Source organism: Mustela nivalis, assembly GCF_964662115.1.
Source record: "Mustela nivalis genome assembly, chromosome: Y".
NCBI lineage: Eukaryota > Metazoa > Chordata > Mammalia > Carnivora > Mustelidae > Mustela > Mustela nivalis.
Window position 1 is genome coordinate 22,460,993 of NC_139041.1, and position 14,888 is coordinate 22,475,880.

The following is a 14,888-nucleotide window of genomic DNA, read 5'->3' on the forward strand; positions in this document are numbered from 1 at the left end:
AGAGGCACATCCACACATTTATGCTAGCAAATCCAAGAACTGAGAGATAAGGATAAATTCGCAGACACATAGAAGCTTCCAAGATTAGATCAGGAAACCTATAAAATCTCAGCTCTCTAGTAGTGACGGAAGCATTTGAAGCAGTAATTCAACCCCTGCCAACACACAGAAGGCCAGGTCAAGGCATTTGCTTGGGCCACTCTTCTACGTATTTAGTGAAGGCATTTTATGTCCTCTCATCAAATCCAGAGTTGGAAGAGGCGGGTTCTAATTTATAAGGATACTCTTATTCACAAGGATAAAGACCCAATTCAAAGAAGGACATATTAGGAAACCCTCCCATGTCATTTCAATAAGGAAAGATAATAAACAATATAATTCTTTTCTTTTCTCCCTGTAACTTCTTTTGGTTTTGAGAGGGCCACATTGTTTTCCTGTGAATTGTTGCTGTTGTTGTTGCTGTTCTGTTGAGAAAGCCTGCCTATCATCCATCATCCGTTTTTGACAGAGTATTCACGAATGCTTTAGTTGCATGGACGTTCTAGTGCTCCTCCTAATATATGCCACAACTCCTGACCACCCATTAAGCAGGTTCTACTTTCGGTAACCCTCAGCTGGATTCTCAGGGTCCTGAGTCACTCCTGGTGGGTCTCCTTCTCGGACTTCTTGCCCTTCAGTATTGCCTTTCTTTACTAAGGGTCAAGGTATTCCTTCGAGGCACATATTGTTGGAAGCCAGATGACATTTTCCTTTGTCTGCTTGCCTTTTCCATTACCCATCAGCACGTCATGGAACATTCATGTCAAGGCAAGGTCCTCGGGTTCATTCACTTCGATGGCAGAGTAATACTCTGGTCCTGAAATGGACACAAACTTCTTTGATCTCCTGGTTGATTCAAGATTTCTATTTTTTAAAAAATTTTTAAGGTAATTAATTCATTATTTTATCAATATATATCTTATTTTTATCCCCAGTGATGCAGGTGTGTGAATCGCCAAGTTTACACAATTCACAGGACTAATCATAGCATATACCCTCTCAGCAGTCCATATCCTCACCACCCTCTCCTCTCCCCCCTCACCCAGCTACCCTCAGTCTAGTTTTTGAGATTGAGTCCTTTATTTTTTTTCTCTCTACCAATCCCATGTTCTTTCATTTGTTCTTTTCGTACTCCCTAAACTCCCCCACATTGCATCTCCTCTTCCTCATATCAAAGAGATCATATGATAGTTATCTTTTTCCGATTGGCTTATTTCGTTAAGCATAATACCCTCTAGTTCCATTCACATCATTGCAAATGGCAATATTTCTTTTCTTTTGATGGTTGCAGAGTATTACATTGTTTTTTGTGTGTTGATTTTTCCAAGCTCTTTATACATATTGGATACTAGCCCTTTATTGGATATGTTATTTGCAATATCTTCTCCCAGTCTGTCAGTTGTCTTTTGGTCTTGCTCACTTTCTCCTTTTGATCTTGATAAAATCACAATAGTTCATTTGTTTCCTTGCTTCTTTTGACTTTATTGATGTTCTGAGAAAGATGTTGCTGCAGTTGAGGTCAAAGAGGATGCTGCCTCTGTTCTCCTCAAGGATTTTGATGAAATCCTTTCTCACATTGATGTCTTTCATCCATTGGGAGTTTATTTTTGTGTGTGGTGATTCAAGCATTCTTAACCAAGGAGCTTTTTAGCTTCCCAGTGTTTGAGTTCCTTAGGAACTTTTTCATGTGATTGATCTCCAGTTTCTAAGCATTGTGATTTGAGAATATGCAGGGAATATTCCCATTCTTTTGGTATAGGTTGAGTCCTGATTTGTGAGCCAGTATGTGGTCTATTCTTGTGAATGTTCTATGTGCACTTGAGAAAATGAGTATTCTGTGGTTTTAGGGTGGAATATTCTGTATATATCTATGAGGTCCATGTGATCCAATGTGTCATTTCATGCTTTCTTTATGGATTTTCTGCTTGGATGATGTTAGGTAGGTTACGATCTCCTACTATAATGTATTCATGTCAATATGACTCTTTATCTTGACTAACAGTTTCTTATGTAATTGGCTGCTCCTATATAGGGGGCATAGATATTTACAATTGTTAGATCGTCTTGGTGGATAGTGATTGAGATCCATGTGCACTTGAGAGAATGAGTGTTCTGTTGTTTTAGGGAGGAATGTTCTGTATATATTTATGAGGTCCATCTGGTCCAATGTGTCAGTAAATGCTATTGTTTCTTTATGGATTTTCTTCTTGGATGATCTGTCTATTTATAAAAGAGGTGTGTTAAGATCTCCTACTATTAATGCATTCATATTAATATGACTTTTTAACATGAATAACAGTTTTCTTATGTAATTGGCTGCACCCATATTGGGGGCAGAGCTATTTACAGTTGTTAGATCATCTTGGTTGATAGTCCCTTTAAGAATTATGTAATGTCCTTTTGTATCTCTGACTATAGTCGTTAGTTTAAAATATAATTTATCGGATATGAGAATTGCTACGCCAGCGTTCTATTGAGCACATTGACATGAAAGATGTTTCTCCGTCTTGTCACTTTCAGTCTGGGTGTATCTTTAGGTTCAAAAGCCTCTCTTAGACAATGTATGGACATATCCTATCATTTTATACAACCTGCAACACTGTGCCATTTTTGGGGGGCACATTTAGGCCTTTCACATTGAGAGTGATTATTGATAGATATGTTTTTATTGACATTGTGTGACCTTTGAGGTCTATCTTTCTGTAAATTGTCTCTATAATTCTGTTCAATGCTATTCTTAGGATTTTTTCTGCTTTTATAGAACCCCCTTTAATATTCATTCAGTGTCGGCTTGGTAGTTGTATTGTCTTTTAAGCCTTGCCAGTCTTGGAAACTCTTTATCTCTCCATCCATTTTGAATCTCAGTCTTGCTGGATAAAGTATTCCTGGCTGCATGTTCTTCTCATTTAGTGCCCTCAATATATCTTTCCAGGCCTATCTTGCTTGAGACGTCTCTGTGGAGAGGTCTGACGTGATTCTGATGGGCTTTCCTCTGTAAATATGGAACCTCTATATACTAGTGGCATTCAAAAGATTATACATTCGATAATGATTCCTCATTTTGACTATCAGTTTTCTTGATTGTTTGTTTTTGTTATCTATAATCTTGGGAGGAGACCGTTAGGCCTCTAGTATATGATTGCTGGTTCAATATGTGAGATTGGGAAATTTTTCATGAAGAACTTGTTTCACTAGATATTTGAGACTTCTTTCTTTATCCTTCCCTTCAGGGATTTCGAAATTTCTGACGTTGGAACGTTTCATGGCATCATTTATTTCCGTCATTCTTTTTCATGGTTTCTAAGCTGTTTGTTCACCATAGTATTAAAAGTCCTAGCAACAGTAGTCAGACAACAAAGAGAAATAAAAGGTATCCAAATTGGAAATGAAGAATTCAAACTCTTTCTCTTTGCAGATAACATGATTCTTTATATGGAAAACCCAAGAGAGTCCACCCCAAACGACTAGATCTCATAGAACAATTCATCAACTTGGCAGGATACAAAGTCAATGTGAAGAAATCAGTGCTTTTCTTGTACAGTAACAATGAAAATACAGAAAAATAAATTAGAGTATCAATTCAATTTAGTATCGCTCCAAGAACCATAAGGTACCTGGGAATAAACCTAACCAAAGAGGTAAAGGAATTGTACTCGAGGAACTACAGAACATTCATGAAAATAATTGAAGAAGACAAAAAAAGATGGCAGACCATTCCATGCTCTTGCATCAAAAGAATAAACAGTGTGAAATTATCTATACTGCCTAGAGCAATGTATTCTTTTAATGCCATTCCAATCAAAATTCCTCTGGTATTCTTCAAAGAGATGCAACAAATTTTGAATGGAATCAGAAGAGACCCTGAATTGCTAAGGAAATGTTGAAAAACAAAAATAAAACTGGGGGCATCACATTACTTGATTTCAAGCTTTACTACAAAGCTGTGATCACTAAGACAGAATGGTCCTGACATAAAAAATAGACACATAAACCAGTGGAATAGAATAGAAAACCCAAATATAGACCCTCAACTCTATGGGCAAATAATCTTCGACAAAACAGGAAAAAATATACAGTGGTAAAAATACAGTCTCTTCAATAAATGGTGATGGAACACTGGAAAGCTATATGTAGGAGAATGAAACTCCACCATTCTTTTACACCATACACAAAGATAAACTCAAAATGGATAAAAGTCCTCAACGTGAGACAGGAATCCATCAGCATCCTAGAGGAGAATATAGGCAGTAATCTCTCTGATATGAGCCACAGCAACTTCTTTCAAGATATACATTGAGATATCAACTTATACCAGTTATAATGGCCAAAATTAGCAAGACAGGAAACAACATGTGTTGGAGGGTATGTGGAGAAAGGGGAAACCACTTCCACTGTTGGTGGGAATGCAAGTTGGTGCAGCCTCTCTGGAGAACAGTGTGGAGTTTCCTCAAGAAATTAAAAATGGAAATTCCCTATGACTCTGCCATTGCACTCCTGAGTATTTACCCCAAAGATACAGATGTAGTGAAAAGAAGGGCCGTCTCTACCCCAATGTTTATAGCAATAATGGCGGGTCGCCAAACTGTGGAAAGAACCAAGGTGCCCTTCAACAGACAAATAGATAAGGAAGATGTGGTCCATATACACTATGGAGTATTAGGACTCCATCAGAGGGACGAATATCCAACTTTTTTATCAACATGGATTTGACTGGAAGAGATTATGCTGAGTGAAATAAGTCAAGCAGAGAGAGTCAATTATCATATGGTTTCACTTATTTGTGGAGCATAACTAAAAGCATGGAGAACATGGGTAGTTAGAGGGAAAGGGGTCAAAATCAAAAGCTTCTGCACAGACAAGAAACAAAGAGGCAACTCACGGAGTGGGAGAAGATATTTGGAATTGACAGTACAGACAAAAGTTTGATATCCACGATCTATGAAGAACTCCTCAACCTCAACTCGCACAAAACAGACAATCATATCAAAAAATGGGCAAATGATTTGAACAGACATTTCTACAATGGAGACATACAGAGAGCTGTCAGACACATGAAAAAATGTTCATCATCACCAGTCATCAGGGAGATTCAAATGAAAAGCACATTGACATATCACCTTACACCAGTTGAATGACCAAAATTAGCAATATCAGAAATGTGTGTTGGAGGGGATGTGGAGAAAGGGGAACGCTCTTACACTGTTGATGGGAATGCAAATTGGTGCAGCCTCTTTGGAGAACTGTATTGAGATTTCTCAAGAAATAAAAAATGGAGCTTCCCTGTGACTCTGCAGTGAAAAAAAGGGTCATCCGTAACCCAAAGTTTATAGCAGCAATTCCCACAGTCGCCAAACTGTGGAAAGAACCAAGATACCTTCAAGGGATGAATAGATAAGAAAGATATGGTTCATATACAGTATGGAGTATTATGCCTCCATCAGAAAGGATTAATACCCAACTTTTATAGCAACATGGACTGGACTAGAAGAGATTATTCTAGTGAAGTAACTCAAGCAGAGAGAGTCAAGTATCATATGGTTTCACTTATTTCTGGAGCACAAAACATAACATGGAGGACTTGAGGAGTTAGATTGTAGAAGGGAGTTGAGGGAAATAAGGGGAAGTGAACCATGAGAGACTATGGACTCTGAAAAACAATGTTTGGGGTTTGAAGTGGCAGGGGGTGTGAGGTTGGGGGAACCAGGTGTTTGATATTATAGAGGCCATGTATTACATGCAGCACTGGGTGTGGTGCAAAAATAATGAATACTGTTATGCTGAAAATTAAAAAAAAAATAGAAAAAAGAATGGGCTTTTTGAATACAGAGAAGAAGAGGGATATCTAGATCCAATGCAAAATGGAAGAATCAACTGATGCCGAAGGCAAAGAAAAATTATCATGACCATCGAAGTGTAACCTGTACATGTAACACGACCGCAAAAAGATGGAAAGCAGCAGCCAGGATACTCACTGTACACCAGAAAAACGCAGAAGGCATTAGGGAGTCTTCAACCACAGAGATAAAAGTGATAAAAATAAAATAATATAAATTAATAAAATAAAATAAAGAGTCTTTGATGAAAGGATTGGTAACAGACCGCAGGCAAATCTCAAGAACCTGGAAGAAGCAGAGGATCAAATTAGTGTCCTGGATGACAAACACTGGAAAATAAGGAAGCAAAGACAATGAAAAATTGAAGAATGATGGAACATGACAATGAGATTAGGGAAATCATCAGCTCCAAGGAATGGAAAAAGGTGTTTATTGTAGGAGACCTTGGAGCGAGAGAAGAAAGAGGGCCCAATAATTCTTTGAGAAATCAGAACTGAAATTCTCCCTCACCAGGGAGCAGAAACCGAGATCCATAATAAGAGTCAGAGAGGTGACCCATAAACATCAACAGAAGTAGCGCAACAGGAGACATAGTGTTATTCCCCCTGCCAAGCTAGCAATGGTGGGATACTCTTTACCCAATTATGCATGGGGAAGTAGTGTGTACATAGCCAAGTCACTGACTTCAAAACAAGTTATAGCAGGTCTAGAAGCAGGTCATATAGAGCAAGCAACACCTGACCAAGCATTTTCTGAACAATACAGAGAAGTAGTTCTTGTCTAAAACTGTGAGGTATTAAAAAGAAAAAAGTTTGGGCCACTGTGTGTCCATCAGTTCAGAGGCGGGCTTTACTCATCTCATGATCCAAGGGTCATGGCCTCGATTCTGGTCTCAGAGTATGCTAAGAGACAAGTCTGATCCCCCCTCTCCAGTGCCACTACCTGACGGTAATCTCTCTGTTTCTCTGTCAAATACGTGCGTGTGCATCATTTGATAAAAAACAAATACAAAAACAAAAACATTTTACAAGGATTGACTGAGGCCAGAGGATGGTTTATTTAATTTAGAACTAGGTCCCCATGGAATGCAGCCAGGTATTGAGTACTTCCCACCATGCTAAAATGCTAGACCTTAGGTCTGAGCTCCCTTGTTCATTCTCCTATTATTTGTCTTCCTGGATCTCCCCTCCAACCTGTAGCATACGGTGGGACTGTAGCATACAGTGGGACTGTCTGTCCCAATGTAATGGCCTTTTGTTGTCACATTGTTCATCCTCTCAGGGCTCCATGAGAACATGCCCATCTTCATTAAGAGTTACTGTTTGCTTATCATCTGAAGCCATTTGGGGATAGTAATGAGAGGTTTAATGCAGTCTTCTGCTGCCATTTCTCCATTCAGTTTCCCAGAGGTAGCTGCAAAACCTGGTGGGAATGCTCAAGATTCTTAACATTTGAATCCTCTTCAATACGTCCTTTTGGAGATACACGTTTTCATCTTGAAATGGGAATTATTGTCTTTCTGATGGCTTCACTTGTGCTATAGGTCTCTTCCAAGCTATGTGTATCTTTAGTGGAAAGAAATCTCCTATGGGCAACAGAAGGACAAGCCTGTTTAGTTTTTGCTGTTTTCTTGTGGATCTTTTTTGCCTTTTTTTTTAACTTTTAAATATTCCTCTTTCCAAAAATCTGTTTATAGGGAAATGAGAATTTAGTCCTGAATACTTTAACTAATTATTGATAGGTAAGTAGTTAATGTTCTCATTTTCGTTTTTCTCCAACTTGGATTCACTGTTCTTTTCCCCTTTATGGTATTTTTTTGGAGTTTTATTCCTTTAGAGCAATTCCTCACTTCCACCCCATATTTTGTGTGTCCTATTGGTGTGTTTTTTTTTGTGTGTGTGTGTGTGTGTATGTTGTCTGTTTGTGTTTCACATAACACTAATAACAAAATTTCAGAAGTAGGAAGTCGGTCTTTTAAGGATAGCAATTCAATTTGATATGCCTTGAAAGATCACATTCGATCACTATCAGCCACAGTTCCTGCAAAGAATTTCCCAAGTAGTCTTCTTCTATAAACACATATTCTCACTAATCTGCCTTCAAACAAACACCAAATTGTGGGTGCCTGGTTAGAGTCAATGTTTTTTGTCCCCTTTTCACTTGATTTTTACCATGTTCCTTGACTACCATTAGAGAATAAAATTGTATATTTTTTGTCTTTCTGAGACTGATAGATGTAGTCCAATACTCTCCACAACACTGCCGCATGGGCAAGTGGCAAGAATTCATTCTTGCTTATGGCTGGGTAAGAGTCTGCGGTGCTTTTGGAGGACAGTGAGATGGTAATAGTATCTGAGAACTCCAGGCTTGTCTTCATCCAGGAACACAACAGGAGTATTACAACATTAAGTGCAATATGGCAGAAATGAACCTGAAGCATACAAAGCAAACTCCACAGAAAAAGAGAAAAGAATTCAAAGAAACTTTGGCAGAAGCCTGGAAACATGGTTTTGGGAGGCATGGGGAGTGCTTCAGAGGGCAGTGAGACAATGCAAAGGGCAAAGGCACAAGAGCGAGGAATACACTGGTAACTCACATAATCATGTTTCCCAATGCCAGTGGCTGCGACCAGCAGAGGGTCTGAATGTCACGAGTTCTTGCCAACAATGTGTCTTGAGTCCAGAGTTTTCAGATCAGCACTCTTGGAAGACATCGACTTGAGAGAACACTGTGCTGCTCCTGGAGATGACACCAACAAGCAAACAGATTCAGACAGCATGGAAACCATAATCAGAGACAATCCCAGGAGACACAGTAAGAAGATGGTTGGTTCTGGCAATGCATCCGTGAGAGCCAGTGTTCATGGAGATGACTCGATGGGGACAGAAGAAATTTTGGGCTCTTGCCCCAGTAACATAAAGACTGAGCTACTGGCCAAAGACAGGTCAGTGAGGTCATTAGCTGCCTAATCTGCAAACACAAAATCCCAACCATGGAACACTTAGGGAACTCCCTTCTGAAGTTGCTTAGACCCAGGAGAACAGACTCTACTGTGGGGGACTAGAAAAAAGCGCTACCTATATGCTCTCCCCTGACCACAGCATTCAACAGGCGTTTATTCCATTGAGTTGCCTGAACATCTTTATTCACAAGCACACCAGTGCACTCCAAGCTAAGCCTCATCATATTCAGCCCAGACCCCAAACACTCCAAATGGCAGGCAAGAAGAGCCTCTGCAGATGACTGGCTCCAAGGACCAGGGACAGCCACAACACACAGCATGGGGCATGCATGCCACACATATGGGAGACTCCCTCAGGGGCATCCCCTGGTTATGCCATGATCTCATTATCCTAAAAAAATTACACCCAGGATAGAAAACAAAATAGGCTTTTCAACTAATGAAAAGAAGACAGAGACCTAGATCCAATGCAAAGATAGAAAAATCATTTGATGTCGAGGAAAAAGAACAAGAAATGATCATGTGCAGGCAATTGAAGTTAAACTTCGACATGTAACACGCCCATTGGAAGATTGAAATCAGCAGCCAGGAGACTCATTGTACATCATAAAAACACAGAAGACATCAAGGAGTCTCAAACCACAGAGCTAAAGTGATTAAAAAAATTAAAGAGTCACTGGTGAAATGATTTGTAGCAGATTGGGTTCATAGTCCAGGAAGCTGGCAGAAGCAGAACATCCAAATAGTGACCTGGAAGAAAAAAACTGGAAAATATGGAAGCAAATCTGAAGAGACAAGAAAGGATGGTGGAACATGACAATTAGCTTAAGGAGGTCATCTTACTCCAAGAAAGAGGTGCCTATTGAAGGAGAATAGAAGTGAGAGATAAAAAGAGGGCTCAACTTGTCTTTGAGAAATCTGTGCTGAAAATGCCCCTCATCTGGTAGCAGAAACAGAGATCCAAATTCAGATGTACAGAGGATTCCCATCACCATCCACAGAAGAAGAGCACCACAAGACATAATGTTATTCCCCCTGCAAAAGATAGCAATGGAGGAATACTCTTTACCCAAATATGCGTGGGAGAATAGTTTGTCCATAGCCAAGGCACTGACTTCAAGAGGACAAGCTAGATCATCTCTTGAAGCAGGTCAGATAGCTCAAGCAACACCTGGACAAGCCAAAATCTGAATCGCCTGAATTTCTGAACAATGACAAAGCAGTGGTACTTGTCTAGAACTAGGAGGTATAAAGAAGCAAAGATTGGTTGTCGGGGTGTTTCCATCAGTTCAGAGGCAGGCTTAAGCTCAAGTTATGATCAAGGGCCATGGCATCGACTCTGGTCTCAGGTTCCCATAACAGGGGCAAGTCAGCTTTCCCTCTCCAGCTCCACCCTCTCATTGTGATCTCTCTGTCTCTCTGTCAAATACGTGCATGTGCATCATTTGACAAAAAAAAAAAAAAAAAAAAAAACACGAAAACAAAAACAAAACAAAATCCAGTGTTCAAGGATTGACTTGGGCCAGAGGACATTTTATTTAATTTGGACCCATTTCCTATGGAATGCAGCCAGGTACAGAGCAACTCCTCCCATACTAAAATCCCAGACTTTTGCTCGGAGCTTCCTTGTTCATTCTCCTGCTCTTTGTCTTCCTGGATCTCCTCACCAACCTGTGGCATCCATTGTATGTCCCCGGTAGTTGCCCCTTGTTGTCACATTATTCATCTTCTCTTGGCTCCATGAGAACATGCCCATTATAGGCAAGAAGCTCTATTTGCTTATCACATGAAACCACTTGGGGGATGGTCATGAGAGATTTAGGGCAGGCTTGTGTTGCCACATCTCCATTCAGTTCCCCAGAGTGTAGCTGCACCAGCCTGTGGGAATGCTCAAGGTTCTTCAACATTCAATTCCTCTCAAATGCGGCCTTTTGGATATAAAGGTAGTCATAATGATACGGGCATGAACGTCTTTAAGATAGCTTCACTTGGGCTATGGGTCTCTCCCAATATGCCTCGTGCTTGCTCCTGTGGACATAAAGTACATGAGTCCTTCCTGGACCTAAGGGTCTAGGGTATAGAGTATGCCTTTGGTGCTTGGTCAGTTTTGAAGATTGGGAGGCTGTTTTGGCACAATTTCCATAGAAACTGTAGGTACTCATGTCCTCGCTGTTGAAGACTCCAGACATGTCTTTGGTATGGTTGTGGGTGTTCTCTTTAGGCTTTCCATGGGTGGCCCTTTTCCTGGTCAGAAGCTCCCTGATTGGGTGGGAGGACCATACCCATATACAGGGCGTGGAATTACTTCACTAAGGCTTTGTTTGAGACCTGATTGCTTCTTGACCTTTGGCGGCTAAGGTAGAATGGTGGATTCTTGTCTTTATCCGGTGTCCATAGGGCTGGTGCTGACAGTCACCCCCCAAAAACTACCTTTTCGGACATGGAGAAGGTGACACCAACTCGCTTCACAAACAGCCTTGGTGAGAGACCCAGGTGCCTTCAGCGGTTTGGGAGGCTTGGGATCCCCTTGGCCCTTCCATGACTAATCCAGCCAAGTATACTGCTCAGGCATGGATTGATAAGTGCTTGCTATGACCTTTGTGACATCACAGAAAGTGGCTTCACTGGAGCACAGTCCCTCTCTGATGACCGTTGAGTCCTATGGCTTTAGGTAGGAAGTCCTGGGAAAGATAAAGAGAGCTCTCTGAGCTTGATCAAGAACTCAGGTAGTCTTGAGTTTTAATGTCCCACTTCCCCTCTCTAGACAAAGAGAAAAGAAAATAACATTCAGTATACTATTCTTTAGGGCCAGAATTTCTCAAGAGATGGTTAGATTTAATTATTTCCACTGCAATTTCTTGAGATCTCAATAAACAGTGAGGCATTTTGTGTATCAACGCTCTCCGTGGGGTTTGTCATCCTGTGGGTGAGAGTCCTTTCACAGCATCTTTTCCCTATGGGTCCGTGATAACTAAGGGATGGAAAGTCCATTTCCAAGGAAAAGTGTTAGGGCATAGATGTATTTTGCTTTCTGTTTCCTCATCTCCTAGTGTTCTCAAACACTAGTCATAAGGGATTAGGGCTATATCTACATATCTTTACCTTAAACACATTTGCAAAGGCTTCAAGAAGAGTGATATGCTGCATCAGAGCTAACTCTTATTTTAGAGCCCTGGAGAGCACTTTTTGTCATCGTTAGTTATCTCTACTTGCTGTGGTAAAGGGAATAGCCATGTTGACAAAGTCCCTTTAATTATCGGAAAAGGAACGGCCTATATTGATGGCCTGCAATCCCCATTCCAGCAGAGCTGTGGATTTAACCACAATGTCCTTGCAAAGATTCTTGGATAAAGAAAGTGTGGTCCATATTGTCAACAGATTATTTTTCAGCCATCAGGGAGGATGAAAACCTGGTACTTGCCTTTACATGAATGACACAGAACTGGGTCATGTGAAATGAAAAAGGGAAGCAAAAAAAAAAAAAAAAAAAGGACAATATCATATCATATGGCTTCCCTCGTATGTCCCCAGGAGGAATACCATGGCCTTAGTAAAGAAAGAAAAACTGATGGGGAAGAAGTCAGAGAAGTCACCAGGGGTGACTCAGGTTCTGAGAACCAAGCTATGGGTTACAGAAAAGATAGTCATTTAGGAAATGAGAAAACTGGTTAATGGTTGTTGAGGAGTATGGCATATATTAAAAGGAGCACTAGGTCATATATGGAACTGAAACATCCGTTAATACTCAGTAAAAAACGAATGACAGTAGATAGGCTGGTTTCAACAGAACAAAAAATATTAAAAGAAAAACAATCTGGCCTTTGCAAAACTAGATGAGGAGAGACAGAGAAAAGGAAAGAATTATAATTTTATTATATTTACTTATTGAAATGGCATGTAATTTATTTCCTATAGTGTCTTTAACTGAATTGGGTCTTTATACTTGTAAACTAGAGTCCCCCTGCCTCCATTTCTGGAATCAATAGAAGAAACAACCTTCCCTTCATTAAATGTCTAGAAGAGTTGCTCAGGAAAATGATTTGGACCTGGCCTTCTGTGTGGGGCAGAGGTTTGATTACTGCTTCAAATGCTTTAGTTACTAGTAGAGAGCTCAGATTTTGTAGATTTACTGACCTAAACTTGCGAGTTGATATGTGTCATGGAATAAATTCTTTTCTCTCAGTTCCTGGATTTGCTGGCATAATTGTGTAGAGGGGTATTTCAGGTTTTTTTTTTCTTTTTCTATCAGCTGTCATGTGAATTTATACTTTCAGCTGTGTTCTTATATCCCTGTTTTATTCAGGTAATGGCTTCCCTAGTTTATTAATGTTTTCAAAAGTGATGTTTGAGTTCTTTTGATTTTTTCCTTTTGGTTTGTTTGTGTTTTCTTTATTTCTATAGTCAAATGTAGTATTTCATTTTTTCTGTTAACTTTGGAGGTTGGTTCTTCTTCTTATTATTATTCCTTATGGCATCCAGTTAGGTCGCTATTTTCCTGTGTTTTTAATTTTTGGAAATACACGCATTTAACCTATATTGTTTCCCCATAAAATGTTTTCACATCATCCCGAAAACATTTTATGGGGAAACAATATAGGTTAAGTTTCTTGGCTTTCCTTATTTCATGGCACTGTCTGATCTTCCTTTGGATGTTCTTTCTTTGATTCATTGCTAGTTTAGTAGTGTATTGTGTTTTCCACCTACTAATGTCTGGGTTTGTTTCATATTCATAAGTGATTTCTTTCCGTTTTCATACCTTCATGGTCATAAGTATACAAGATACTTGTTCTTCCATTCTTTCACTTTATATACTTCCATTAATTATGACTTTATTTGGACTCCAGCACACTATCTGTGATACACAAAGTTAGATCTGCCGTTTGGAAGAACTTCTCTTATGGTCCTCAGAGACAAAATTTTATGCATGTGGTCAGGTGGTCTAGAGACTCCATGATGATGTCTGTTACTCCTTACCACCTTTGCGTCTGGATGATCTGTACTGTATTGAAATAGGATATCGTAGTTCCCAACAATATTAGATTGAGAACCCCGTCTCCCTTCCTTTCTGTTAATATGGTTCCAACATTTAGATACATCTATGTTGGTGGTGTATATATTGGCAAGTCTCTCAAGTTTCTGATGTCTTGATGCTCCGTCAAGACAAAACACCTTCCGGTAATCTTTTGTTTCTCAATGTCATAAAATCTCTCTATCTGCCATAGGCACAATCTCTTTGGCTTCCTTCTCTTTGTCATTTGCATAACATATATCTTCCCAAATCCTTCACTTTCAAGATATGTGTATCTTCATATTCTTTGGAAATCTCCTATGGGCAACAGAAGGTCGAGCTCGTTTACTTTTTGTTGTTTTCTTGTGGACATTTTGGCCTTTTTTTTTTTTCTTTTATTTCTTCTTTCTTTCTTTTTTTTTTTTTTTTTTTAATTTTCATCCAGTTCAACAATCTGTTTGTAGTGATGGGAGAATTTCGTCCTGAATAGTTGAACTAATTATTGATAGGTAAGGAGTAAACATTCTCATTTTGGTTGATTTCTGACTTGGATTCTCTGTGCCTTTGCCCTGTATATCATTTTATTTGGTGTTTGCTTCCTTTATTGTGATTCCTCTCTTTGTCCTCATCTTTTGTGCATCTTATCTGTGTGTGAGTGTGTGTGTGTGTGTGTATTTGTCTGTGTGTGTTTCACATAACATTGCTAATTAATTTTCAAGAGGTAGTAAGTTGGTCTTCTTTGGATAACAATCCAATTTGACATGCTTTGAATATTAAGAATCCATCACTTTCAACCACATTTCCTACAAAGTATTTTTTAGGTAGTCCTCTTATATAAACACATATTCTAAGAAACCTACCTTCAAACAAACACCATATTTTGTGTGCCTGTTTAGAGTTGTCTTGTTTGTACATTTTTCCGATGCTTTTTCACATATTTCTTGACTAATATTAGAGAGTAAAATCGTATGTTATTTGTCATTCTGAGACTGGTAGGTGTGACATAGCCCAATGCTCTCCATAACACTGCCACATGGGGCAAGTG